The 13544-nt window shown below is 31.1% G+C and overlaps 1 pseudogene; it reads left to right on the plus strand.

Moving 5' to 3' along the window:
* LOC143640133 (kynureninase-like) overlaps positions 1-8094 on the plus strand; it is a 163621-nt pseudogene extending 155527 nt beyond the window's left edge.
* The last annotated feature ends 5450 nt before the right edge of the window (positions 8095-13544 follow it).

The raw sequence follows: 13544 nt of genomic DNA on the forward strand, positions 1-13544 counted from the left end.
GTACTGAACAAAAGGAGGAGGAGAGGAGGGGGAAGGGGACGAAAGACATTGCTCCATGATAGAAAATCAAAGCATGGGGTGAACAGGAATATTGGCTTGGAAGTTGGAAGACAGGCAGAGGAGAGAGTCAGTAGAAAATTACCAGAAGAGGTTATTTTTGTTGTTTATTTGCTTTGTTTGTTTTTGAGATGGGATCTTGCCCTGTTGCCCAGGCTGCCCTTGAACTTGGTGTGCTTCTGCCTCAGCCTCCTCTGACTAACTGGAATTACAGGCATGTGCCACTGCGCACAGATTAATACACGACATTCATTTTGTATATAAGGGCTGTATTGATTGGTAGTTTGCTGAGAAGGTAGGAACAGGAGAGATGGGAATTGCCAATGAAAAGAAAATATGCCAATATTTTCACTCCATTAAGTTTCTCTTAAATATCTTAGGCATTCCCTCTGCGTAATAAAAATATTTAAGTCCTAATATTTTACTGTTCTTTCTTGTCTTGTTGACCCTCTTGAAAGCATATTCTTTAATAAAGACATGATATTAACTTTTCAGAACTGCAGTTAATCCCTGGGGTCAGTGGATTCCATATTTCCAATCCTCCCATTTTGTTGGTCTGTTCATTGCATGCTTGTTTGGAGGTAAGAGATTTGTATGTCAGTCTTTCCTATCTTTACTTTTTCTCCTTACCTGGTTGCCACAGGTTGTAGTATTTTTTTCTGCTAATAAGCAAGATTATAAATGTACACTGTACATAAATGAAGGACAAAAGGCAGCATCTTCCTATTGGAAAGGTGACTATATGGTGATTGCACCTGTCATTTACATTTTCTGCCCCAGACTCAGTGCTTGGCACATTGTTGGAATGTAGTAAACACTAAATGGAATTTAGCTGGGGAGACATATATTTTGGTTCCACTTAAAATCTGTGTGAATTTGAATAAGTTATTTGACCTTCTCTCTATATATAAATAATTTAGTGTGCAGTGTTTAATTCTTCAGTAATTCACTCAAACAACATGTATTCATTGAGAAAATACTTATGTGCCAGGCACGATTGGATTTCTGGGGATTCTGTTTCTTCTACTTCTGTGAGCCAGTGAACTGACAAAGTGCCTGGTGACAAAGTTATAAATGACTTACCTTTAGGTGAGGGGAGTTATTAATAATTAGAAAAATGAATTCTATTATATATAAATTATTATAAAACATCAAATTAAAAAATAAATAAATTTTTGTTCTCTTTTATAAAATAATAATATTAGAGTAAATAAAAAATTCTGTATGATTTCCTCATTAGACAGAGTTCTTGCTTTCCTGAGCCTTCTATGCCATTATACAATCTATACTATTGTGACTTAATATGGTCCTTTAAATTAATATTTTATTTAAATTTAGTTTCACCATAAATTAATATTTACATAATGAGTTAAGTTTTATATATATATGCATATATACACACACATAAAAATAGAAATATATATATATATATATATATATATATATATATATATATATATATATAAAACAAACTGATATTTTTGATATTATTTAGGAACAGATTCAATTTATTTGAGTAAATATAGATTGTTAATAATTTTATGCTATATGATTAACAATCTTAATACACATATTTATTAAATTATATATTGTATATACAAATATTTGGGTAAAATATATTTGATGTAAATGTACATACCTATTCTAATAGAGGTTTTGTATACATAGCTATTCAAATAAGGCTTTTATTTTTTCTTCAGTGCCTCTTAAAATCATCAAGCTCATGATATTTTGGGAAATCAAATTGTGGAGAATACCAGAATCAAATGAGTGACTGAATAAAGACTTCCAAATCCCTTCTATGCCCTAATTGTCAAATACTCATGGCAGTTTCTCATTATGACCACTGGATGGCAATGTCAAGTTCCTTTGTTTTTATTCAAGTTCACCACTATGACAATGACAATTGCCTTATATTCATTTCATCACAACTTAGAAAGCACCTACTCAGGTTGACCACTTGATGGGGCATGAGCTGTTTTCACTTTGGGGCAGATTTTTTTTTTTTTAAATTGGATTACACACCCAGTGACAAGATTTTTCAGACAGATATTTTTAAGTAAATATCTTAGTAATTCATAATATTTTAGTTGCTTTATAATATCTACTTAGGAAAAAAAGTGTTTCTCTAAGAAACAACATTTTAAAACAAAGTGAAATGTCAGTTTACTCTGCAAGTTTGTATCAGGAAGATGAGTTACAATCTGAAAGACACCAAGACATATCATAGAAAGACTAGAAAATAACATGATTTTATCTGATTTTCTTTATCTTTACAAATAATTTTTCAGACAACTAGAAATTTTCTTTTATACACTGTCTTTTTGGAATGGCCTGTGCAGTAATCTGGTGTTTCCTCCAATAGTCACTTTTTCTTCTATGGAAAAAGAGAGGATTCCTGTTTTTCTCTACCTCTAGTTTCTACCAAACTGCATTAATGGAACCTAGACAAAATTTTATTCTAAGACTCTGAAGACTGATTTTTTCCCTTTAATATATAAACTTAAACCTAACCAAAGGACCCTAAAAGCCATTAAAAAGGGAATATAGACATCCATGGAACTTGTCATCACTTAATTATTAATTCTCTAGAGGCTTCTATCAAGGTCATTCACTGTAAGACTATGTTCTGACCATAATTATCTTTAGTTAGTCAAGCTTTATGTTTGTGAAAGGAATGTTCAAAATCCTCCCCATTATAAATTGTAAAATGTTTAAATTACAAAGTAATAAATGTTCCACATTGTGTGCTTTCTACACAATGTGGAACATTTACTGAGCTTGCCCTGTGAGTCAGTATTAATGAATTAAACATAGTGGTATTTACCTATCTTTTAAAAAGTTAAAGCATTGTAGGAGATAAGTGGTTGAAGTTGAAGTAAGTTAAATATATGCATGAATTCAACTTTCTCCTTTGTTTCTACCTTTTTTTCAGAAAATACTATACATACTCAAATTTCAACTGTATAGAAATATTCTGTACTCAAGAATCAATATTACATAGACATGACCTCTGATTTTCAAAGCAATGAATTTGTAAGAGACTAATAATGAGTGCAATCACGTGTGCACCTGATGACTAATTCCATTAAACATACCTTATTGTCAGTTTCAAACTGTCTTTCCCTTTATATCCAGGCTTTTAAATGACTTATACAGTATTTAAAATATTGTGGATGAAAGGAAGTAACTTGAAGCTAAAACGCAAGTGAGTACTCTATTGAATAAGTGGTCACTAAATATGACCTTAAACACAAAACTAGTGCTCTTGAATTCATTTGCCTCATTTTTCTGAGGATGTTTAGAGTTGATTACTTCAGAAGTTCTCTCACTCTTCCAATTACTTACTTGAAATTTATATATATTATATTTTGAAGTTTCATATTTATATATAGCAACAGACAATTTTAGATCTGTTAATATATAAACTTATAATAAAGAAAATTGTTTTAAAATACAAAATTAAAACAATTAATATGCACAGAAGATCAGAATCCCCCACACACAAAAAAAAGAAAGAAAGAAAGAAAGAAAGAAACTCACCGTGTTTCTTCACACTGCATTAGGGACCTAATTTTAAGAATGTAAAAGAAAAGTATCACAACTAAAAACATCATACTATGTGTACAATTTTTAGTCAATCTTATCTATCTTTTCCAGATTTCTGTTTATTTTACTCAGTAAGAACAACATAACCCAAGTAGTTAAAACTCTGCCAAGAATTCTCATAAGCTGAACATTTTTAAGCTACATTAATTTTTTCTAAAAGAATTTTTTGAATACTGAAAACATAAATTAACAAGAAACAAAAAGAAAAGAGATTATTTGTTTTATTTTCCTGTTAACTTCTATTAGCCTCTATAGTATTTTTATGTTGAGGACTCAGAATAGACTTTTATATTCTGTGAGAAAAATTTAAAAGTGCTTCAAAACACAATTTGCCCTTGTTGTGGTTGTAATGTGTGAAAATATTAAATTAAAGGTTATATTCTTATTAAAGAGTAGCAACTCTTTAACATTTTAACATTCTACATTCATACATTCTACAGTATGTTAAAATCAAGACTATTTGCCATTTAAAAACTGATTTCTAATTACCAAGAGTAATCTAGAAGAGCAAAATCTCCTAACTCACTTTAAAATTTTATAAATGTAAGTAAATAGTGCAGCAGTCTGGCTGGGCACAAATCATGAGCCACCACACAGCTTGTAGATTCAAACAGCAATTCTTTATTCCCGATCTCACACCAGCCTTCTACAAACACGCTCTGGAGAAATCCACGTTCTCTGCCCAAATCCACCTCCACTGGGCTTCTGTCTCCCAAAATATACTGTCTGACCCTAAGAACTCAAGAGGAACTCAGGCAGCAGAATACGCCCTATTCTAAATGGGGAACACCCTAATCTCATATTATGCTAAACTGGGAACACCCTAAACAGGGATCCACCCTGGTCCTTGAGCAAGGTCACCTTTCAGGAGTCCTTCCACTAGACAGCATGGGAGTACGCTGGCAAGGAAATTGTCATACCTACTTGGCTGATGGCTCCCAGCAAAATAGTACCTAAATTTTACAAACCTTTGAATACAAATTAATTATCATTGTAAGTATACAGGCAACCCTCCATATCCACAGACTCTACATCTATGGAGTTCACACTTGAGCTGAAAATAGTCATGAAAAAATTTTTGCATAAGTACAGACTCCTGTTTTCTTGTCATTAGTCCCCAAATAATGCAGTATTGCAACTAGTTACACAGCAGTTACATTATACTGAGTACTGAAGGTAATCTGGAAATCATTTAAATTATATGGGAGGAAGTACATAGGTGATATGCACATACTACACCATTTTTATTCAACAGACTTGAGTATTGTGAATTTTGTTATGCAGGGTGATCCTGGAAGCAATCCCCTGTAGATTCCAAGGGACAACTGCACTTCACTCATTACACCCATCTGTGTTTTATGGCACCTGTAGTAGAACCAAAAATGTTTCTAGAATTATTTATTAATTAAAACATCTTAGCATATTGTTGATCTCCTAAGAGTCTTTTTTATCTATCTCATATTTTTTTTATTCCAAACTTATCCAGCAAGACTTATTGTGGGCCCTGCCTTGTGAGGCTCTGATCCTGTCCTCTGGAACTATGTTAATCCAAAAGTTATTGAGTTCCCTTGAGTTTTCATTGTTTGAAGTCTACCTACATTTTGCTTTACATAAGGAAATGATGAAATACCACATATCAAATTCCATGCAATCTGGGTCACCTAAGTCTTGAAGCAGTTTGCTTGCTTCCAGATCTTAATTGTCCTTCTGAAAATAAAAGTATCAGTCTCCAATGGCAGCTGATTACCTTTGCAGGCCTATAAACATGGTCCCTGAGGTGTGGTTGGAGAGTCATGGTATCATTTTGTCTTTTCTGCCCCACCCCCACTTTTTTAAGAAACCGTTACCTTTTAATACAATTCTCATCTTCTCCTTCAGCCAAATTCAAAAGCTCCAACAGTGTAGTTCCTGAAAATATATACCTTCAACTGAGCCCTATTAGAATGCCAATCCACACATGTCACATATAAATACAAAAAAAAAAACCTGTATTTGTAGACTTGAGGAACTCTAAATATCACCATATTACCAATCTATATCCTTAATAGTTTTGCTCATAGTGCAGAAAAGGGACATTAAGTGTCATGCCAGCACATCATGGTGTTTGAAGGATATATTTTTAAACTTTATTTAACCTTCAGAGATAAGCCAAAAAAGCATGTCTATTCTTACCCTAATGTTCCAACATTTTGTATTGTGGGTCCTTGTCACTCATCTTAATGAATGACATCTCCGGCAGCAAATGGTACTTTTTTTTACAACAGTGCTTCTTGAGTTTATCAAAGAAAAAAATTATAAAATAAAAGAAATAAAGAAACAAACAAACTATCCTAATGCTTCAGTAATAATAAGTGTATTATGTGACATTGTTTGCTTCTCAGTCCAAGAAAATGTAGCTTCCTTATTTACCTATTTGTTTTCTAATAAATCAGTTAAAAATGACAGATAATATTGGTAACACTGCCTTCACATAAGCACATATATTTATCTCATATTGCACTTTTTTCTAACCAAACCATATATAAGAATTAAAAATGTCTTTTTTTAATAGGTGGGCACAATATGTTTATTTTACTATTTTGTTTTTATGTGGTGCTGAGGATCGAACCCAGTGCCTCATGCATGCTAGGTAAGCACTCCACCAATTAGCCACAGTCCCAGTCCTAGAAAAAGTCTTTTTGATTATGATTTTATTAACTGGTTTTGAGAGAAAAGTTTAAATTTCAAAATATTTGAATGCATTAAGTTATGCTTTACTTGGTGATTAAATAAATATAAAATAACTCTGAAGTCATATGCTATTAACTCAATTTTTCTTCTTTCACAAGTATTGTTTAAATTATATTTGCAGTTTTCCTCTCATGGAAATTTGCCTTTATATTTAATGGTAAAATACTTAGAAAAGGACATGTTTTTACAAGAAAAAAAAAGATTAACTAAAACTGAGTGTTTGTTCGATAAGGCAAAAGTCAGCATCTCCTTTTTTATGCATGATTTACACTTAATTTTGGCTTCTTTGAAGATCACTAAAATACTGCTAACCTGATTGTTTGTCATTTGGCAGATCTTTAGGCACGCGATCATAAAAGCACTGAAGAAAAAATCCATTTTGCAAACTGGTTATCTGGAATACATGATCAAGCTTTACTTTAACAAAGATATAGGAGGAACCAAGAAACCTATTGTGAATATAATTACTCCATCCAATATAGAGGATCGGGGCTGCCAATTGACACTAACATTTTCTATTGCCAAGAAAAATGTTTTTGAAGAACTAGAAAAAAGAGGAGTTGTTGTAAGTATATTTTCCCCATTGCTACCAGGATATTTGTGTTGCAATTGGGGGTAAATTTTGGATTTGTTGGTTTATTCAGACTTGCATGTAATTTCACATCAATCCATTAGGATAAATTTGGTGCCAAATAAGCTTTCAGCACACTGCTAATTGTAGGGCACAGAGATGTATCTGTCATTTCTGATAAAAGAGAAGATATCACAAATTTTTGTTGTGAGAAATGTTGTTATATAATTTACTCATTTTTAAATTATAGTGCAAAAAGAAATTATTTCATTATGATGCATTAGTATATGTTTTTTATTAATTCACTAGATTTAACTCAAGAAAACTCCAGTATACCTTTATTTAATCTATGAAACAAAAGTAGTTAGTGAAGGATAAGAAATAAATTGGTCTTACTTAGAAGCCTAATAAACTCAGTTATTTTTACCCTTGCCAAAAAGATTTGGAGACAATTCTCAAGAGTAGTAACATTGCAAGGAATATATAGTTTTTTAACCCCTGGGCCTATGTGGACTTTAGTCTCTTGAAGAGAAATACAACAAATGATGGGAATTGAATAGGACAGTGTGCATAGACTATATATTATCTCCTTGAATTACAATGTTGTTTCTTGAAGTAGGCTATAGTGATCTTCAGGGTCAGGCCAAATTTTCTAGTCCTACAGCGTTCCTGCATATAGCCAACTTCTTATCTGTAACATCAGGGATTAGATAATTAAATTTAAGGAAAATTTGCTAACACTCCCAGTAAGAATATCATTCATTTAAATTTGTCCAAGGATTCTACTCTGTCCAGGATTTCCCCACAGAAAAAATGAATATATGATCTATTGGATGGTGAGAGAAGATAATTATTGATTGGACCTCAGGCCCAACCCATTATTATTTTCATTATGAAGAAGAAAGTGATTCTGCAATCTTTGTAATGTTTTGAATAACCAATAAAAAAAAGAAGAAAGTTTCAAATTACAGAAACACCATGTTTTACTGAAAGTGAAAAATTGCTTATGCATTAAGTTTCAAGGAAGCCAGCATGAATGCTTTATGGAAGTTTATCTTGAATGGACATTTTCAGTATGTACTAAAATTTTTGTGACTTTATATTATTTTATTTTTCCTCCAGTGTGACAAGTGAGAACCAAATGGGATTCGAGTGGCTCCAGTTCCTCTCTACAATTCTTTTCATGATATTTATTAATTTATCAATTTGCTTTCTTCTGTACTTGATTCTGTAGGAACAAAAAAGTAGCAATGTTCTTATTATTAACTTACACAAATTTACTGAAAGATGCCTTATTTTACTACTATTCAATTTTTAATTTTTAAAAATAAATTTTAATTATTAAAAATATTTCAAAATTGATTTCTTTTATTGATTCTTTAAAAAAATAAATGACAGAAGAATGCATTACAATTCTTATTACACACATATACTACAATTTTTCATATCTCTGTTTTTATATAAAGTATTATGACACCCAATTCGTGTCTTCATACATATACTTTGGATAAGGATGTCTATCACATTCCACCAGATTAGCTAATCCCCTGCCCCCTCCCTTTCCCTTCAACCCCCATGGAAGGAATAGATCAAAATTGATTTCATGTGGATGGCAATAAATCACATGCTTTATATTAAAAAATTGTCATTTTTCAAAATATCTGTGTCCTTGTGAAATCCACATGGTTGTCCAGTTTCTTGAAATTTGGGGAATCAAAGACTATGTGTATCAACCATTAAGAACACAGTCTTAATTAGCTATCACATTTCATGGTTATTGAAATGTTTTCTGTTTAATTTATAATTTGACAACTGCATAATTCTTATGGAATTCTTATGTCAGTATTGGAAATGCATTAGTTTTAATTTATCAAAGAGTACATTTTAAGACCTGAGATTGAACTGTCATATATATATATATATATATATATATATATATATATATATATATGATTTTGCAATGTTCCATCCAGTTCCAGGCAAAACAAGTACATTCTATTGGGCAATAGCTTTCAATTATTTTCAGTCACGATCTATAATAAGAAATATATTCAATATCAGAGACCCACATTTATAATGTGTACATCATACTTTATTGATTCTAAGACATTTTTGTCATGTTGAACATCTCTGAAATAGGACATATCTTTTTATTTTCAGAAAACAGCTTCTTGAAATCACCATTAGCCCTGCTTTTATGATCTCTCACAATGAATATATAGTATCTTGGATTTTATTTAGAAAATAGTATATGTTACAAAAGATTCATAAGTTATTTGGCTGTGCTCTAATTTTATTACTTTATTTTATCTCATTCAAGAAATGCTGGTAGCTGGGCATGGTGGTACATACCTCTAATCCCAGCAACTCTGGAGGCAGAGACAGGAGGATCATAAGTTCAAAGCCAGCCTCAGCAACAGCAAGACCTAAGTAACTCAGTGAAAACCTGTCTCTAAATAAAATATAAAAGGGTTGGAAATATAAATCAGTTGTTGAGTGCCCCTGAGTTCAATACCTGGTACCCCCACCCCCACCCCCCAAAAAAGAAATGCTTGTTATAAATAATTCAATTGATTTCCCTACCCACACTTGATGTTAGTTGGTACTTTTCAAGAATGGTCTTTTATTTATATTATAATTATTTCTAGTTTCTTTCAATAGGAAAGTCCCCTGACATTAGATACTACTGTCTCTGAAGTACTGAATATTTGCTATTGAGGGGAATTAGGAAATGAGTGATTCATCTTTCAACTTCTTTATCCCAAATTTTTGGACCTTTCTTATCTACTGTGAAAACTAAAGTTATACTCACCTCAGTTAGACTTCCCTAGTTTTCCCTTATTGAAGCCACAATAGTATTTATAAATTGACCAATTAATTTTTAATTAATTAAAAAATTAATAAATGGCCTAATAACTAAGCAGATATTTCTCAGTGGAAGAGATACAATTGTCAACAAATATATGAAAAAAATGTTCAACATCTTTAGCAATCAGGGTTATGCAAATCAAAACTATGTTGAGATCTCATTTCGCTCAGACAGAATGGCAATAATCAAAAATACAAATAAAAATAAATATTGGCAAGGATGTGTGTCGGGGGGAAAGGTCCATTCATACACCATTGGTGGGACTGCAAATTAATGCAACGATGCTGGAAAGCAATATGGAGATTCTTCAAAAAACCAGGAATGGAGCCACGATATGACCCAGGATCCCACTCGTCAGTATGTATCCAAATATCTAAAATTAGCAGTGAAGCAGCCACATTAATGTTTATAACAGTACAATTTACAATAGCAAAATTATGAAACCAACCTAGATACCCTTCAACAAATTAATGAATAAAGAAAATGTGGCATATATACATAATTGAGTACTACTCAGTCAAAAAGAAAAAAGAAATTATGCCATTTGCCAGTAAATGCACGGAGGGAGCTGGTGAGAATGAGAAATGGTAAAGGGGGGATTCCATCAAAATAGAAGGAATATTGGTGGAATAGACAGAGGAAATTGAGGAGGATGGAGAAGGAAAAAGAGGATAAGGGAAGAACATTGGAATGAATCTGACCTAGCTTTCCTATGTGCATATGTGAATATACCACAGTGAATCTCACCATCCTGTGTATTCATAAGAAACTATTTTTTTAAATAGTGTAAGTAAATATCAGAAAATTTAAAAAAATAAATCAATAGAGTAGAGGGAAGGGGAAGGAAAATTACTGGGGACTGAATTAGAGCACATTACATTCCATTCTTTCATAATTATGCCAAAATAAATCCTAATGTTATGTATAACTAAAAAGAATGAAAATTTAAAAAAAGAAATTAAATTAAATGGAAAAATATTAGAGACAAATTAGTCCCTTTCCCTAGAAGAAATAGAAAAACTGAATAAAACCATGATAGAAGAAATGGATAATCTGACTAGAATTATGAAGAACAATGAGATTCAGGGTTAGAAATCAAAAACTATAAATATAGAAAAGTCAAAGTTAAATGTCTGCAGTGGATGATTCTAAGTAAAGAATTAGCAGTAGTTATTCAAAAGTTTTTTAAAAAGGAGCATGGAATACTGTCCAACTCATACTACATGAACATTATTTTCTGATTCTAGAACCAAAAAAAAGACATTACAAGAAAAAAAGTTATACACCAATACTTTTGTAAAAACAGATTCACAAAATCCATAGGAATTACTATGGATTTTGTGAATCTGTGTTTACAAACCATATCTGCAAACAATTAAAAATTATTGCATCATGACCAGGTCGATTTATCCCAGTAATGCAAAGATGTTTAAAATTTGTTAAGTAATTTTATATATGACATCAATAAGACATATGACAGAAAAGCACATATTAACTGAATAGACATGAAAAAAGTAGAATTCTTGTTTACTTTCATGATGAAAAATTGCCAATTTTGAAAAATGGGCAAACACACTAGAAATTTTAAAAATGTACTTCAACCTATTTAAAATGATCTGTAATGACTGGGGTATTACTCAGTTGTTGAATCCTTTCCTAGCATTCTTGAGGTCCTAGACTAGATCCTCAGTACAACAAAAAATGAAAAACCAAAATAAATTCAAACAAACAAATAAAAAAAATATGAAAATTAACATCATGTTCAATGGTGAGAGAATAAATATTTTCCCCTAGAACTGGGAATAAAAGAAGAACATCATCCTTTTGCACTTTGATTTAACTTTTTAATTGAAGTTATAGTAAGAACAATTAGATAATTTTTTTAATTGAAATTAGAAAGGAAGTAGTATTCTCAGATAATATAATCTGGCATACAGAAAATCCTGAAGAAGTAAAATAAAAACAAAAAAAAATTATTAAAGTTATATGTTCAAGAATAATACACATAAAGTATATATAATATATTTTATATATTTTCAATAAACAATTCAAAAATAAATTAAGAAATCAATTTCATTGAGAACGAATTTATGAAGAATGTAATACTGAGAAATGTATTTAAAACATAAACTTGTACTTTGAAATCTATAAAATATTTTTGAAAGAGGTAAAGAATATCTAAAAATAGGAAAGGCAATCATGTTCATTGTTCAAAAGATTTCATGTCATTACATAAAGATGATAATAACATCTAAATTGATTTAAAAGTAAAAAACAATCTTTAATAGAATCCCTTTGATTTACTTTGCAGAAATTGAGAAGATGAGTCTATACTACATATGGGAACTAAAGGGACCCAGAATAGACAAAACAATCTTAAACAAGAAAGCAAATTAGAAGAATCATTGTTACTCATTTCAAAATTTAATACAAAGGTACAATAATCAAGACAGTGTGGTTCTATACCAAGAATAGATATAAAGATCAATGGAATAGAGCAGAGAGTTCAGAAATATACCCTCACATTTATGGCCCATTGATTTCTCACAAATATCTACACTATCTCTTATTATACGCAATGTGTCTGGTTTAGTGTTTGTGTTTATGTCGTTTCTCATAAAATGGAAGATAACATGAACAGTGCTTGCATCTGGAGGATAAATGTCATTAAACAAAAGTTAGATGAAAGGGTAATTTTTCTTTTTATTTTACATTCTCTTTCTTCTCAATAGTTCTATACTGATAGAAATTCTTAAAATATACATGGACAAATTTGATGATTAAAATGTAAAATCAGAAAATAAGAATCTATAATCATGCAAAGGGTAGTGTTTCATTTCCATGCTACCATTTAAATATGATGTTTTCAAATCCTTTTTATGATATAAGAGATAAAATGGAAATCAATGCCATTTCTATGGCAAAGGCTAGTGTCAATCTAGGATAATCAGTTTCTATTGGCTAAATATAATATTTTTTGACCTTACAAACTATTCTGGAGTTGTGCATCTTACTAGGAAATTGAATTACTTGATTATGTGGTTTTATGAAATGTACTGACAAGGTGTTGAACTGAATTTATTTATCCCTACTTTCCAATATAACTCTACTTTCCTGTTAGATATCAGATCAGAAGCAACTAATGTCCAACTAGAGAAATTATCATGAAGTTAAACACATTCCTTTTGTTTGTTGTTGTATGTCTCTAAGCTGCTTAAGAATTCTTTTAATCTGACTTATATTTCTGCTTACCAATGAAAATTGCCATTTGGAAATTGCACTCCATTTATGTCCCCCAAATCTTAACACTTTACAGAAAATATATATACACCTTTTTATAGTAAAAAATTAAAAAAAAACTTGAACTTTACTATTAATTTATGAGCATTTTTTTTCTAGCACCTAAAATGTCTGGGCACTGATGTTGAAACACAGAATGAACAGAATTATCCTCTGAGCCACAAGCAGCACCATACCAGAACAAAGCTGCTACTTTGAAATTAAGGTTGAGAAAAACAGGAAAAGTTATTATTTGAAAAGTTTACAACAAGTTCTTTTCCAGGAAAGAAAAATTGAGCACATGACCCAACATTCATGCCACTTTTTATTTAAAAACACTAATTAGATTAAAATACTCCCTCTTATGAAGAAATCTGGGAGGGAATGGGAGAGCTTGGTCATAAATTTTGACAGCAAACATGAGCTGTG

Source organism: Callospermophilus lateralis, unplaced genomic scaffold, assembly GCF_048772815.1.
Source record: "Callospermophilus lateralis isolate mCalLat2 unplaced genomic scaffold, mCalLat2.hap1 Scaffold_123, whole genome shotgun sequence".
Taxonomy (NCBI): Eukaryota; Metazoa; Chordata; class Mammalia; order Rodentia; family Sciuridae; genus Callospermophilus; species Callospermophilus lateralis.